Source organism: Citrus clementina, unplaced genomic scaffold, assembly GCF_000493195.1.
Source record: "Citrus clementina cultivar Clemenules unplaced genomic scaffold, Citrus_clementina_v1.0 scaffold_6, whole genome shotgun sequence".
Classification (NCBI taxonomy): domain Eukaryota; kingdom Viridiplantae; phylum Streptophyta; class Magnoliopsida; order Sapindales; family Rutaceae; genus Citrus; species Citrus x clementina.
The window spans coordinates 24,053,223-24,054,462 of record NW_006262139.1 but is presented as its reverse complement, the minus strand read 5'-3'; positions in this window follow the sequence as shown (position 1 = coordinate 24,054,462).

The following is a 1,240-nucleotide window of genomic DNA, read 5'->3' as shown; positions in this document are numbered from 1 at the left end:
CCCGGGGGGTACCGCGGGGCGGGATCGGCACACGGCGGGTGAGGTGGTCGGGTTCGAGCGGGTGCGGTCGGCGGCGGGGGCGCCCGGGGGGCTATAGCGCACGACCTCGGGGGCCGCAAAGAAGGGGCCGTAACTCATGATCGGGGCCCCCGATTCCGTTTCCGTTTCGTCCCACGGGACCAGCGGTCCGGGGGCATCGGGATGGGGGGGTAGCCGCGCGGCAGTTTGAACGGCGAAAAATGGGCAAGATCGGGGCCCGCTTAGTAGGCTTTGCCGGTTCGGCCGTAACTCATGATCCGGGCCTCCGATTCCGTTTCCGTTTGGTCCCACGGGACCAGCGGTCCGGGGGCATCGGGATGGGGGGGTAGCCGTGCGGCGGTTTGATCGCCGAAAAATGGGTAAGATCGGGGCCGTTTGGCCCGTTTTGCCGGTTTCGGCCCCCCGGGGGGCGGTTCATGCCCCGGGGGGGACAGCGGGGCGGGATCGGCACACGGAGGGTGAGGTGGTCGCGTTCGGGCGGGTGCAGTCGGCGGCGGGGGCGCCCGGGGGGCTATAGCGCACGGCCTCGGGGGCCGCAAAGAAGGGGCCGTAACTCATGATCGGGGCCCCCGATTCCGTTTCCGTTTCGTCCCACGGGACCGTTGGTCCGGGGGCATTGGGATGGGGGGGTAGCCGCGCGGCAGTTTGAACGGCGAAAAATGGGCAAGATCGGGGGCCGCTTAGTAGGCCTTGCCGGTTTCGGCCGTAACTCATGATCCGGGCCTCCGATTCCGTTTCCGTTTGGTCCCACGGGAACAGCGGTCCGGGGGCATCGGGATGGGGGGGTAGCCGGGCGGCGGTTTGATCGCCGAAAAATGGGTAAGATCGGGGCCGTTTGGCTCCTTTAGCCGGTTTCGGCCCCCCGGGGGGCGGTACATGCCCCGGGGGGGACCGCGGGGCGGGATCGGAACACGGCGGGTGAGATGGTCGGGTTCGGGCGGGTGCGGTCGGCGGTGGGGGCGCCCGGGGGGCTATAGCGCACGGCCTCGGGGGCCGCAAAGAAGGGGTCGTAACTCATGATCGGGGCCCCCGATTCTGTTTCCGTTTCGTCCCACGGGACCAGCGGTCCGGGGGCATCGGGATGGGGGGATAGCCGCGCGGCAGTTTGAACGGCGAAAAATGGGCAAGATCGGGGGCCGCTTAGTAGCCTTGCCGGTTTCGGCCGTAACTCATGATCCGGGCCTCCGATTCCGTTTCCGTT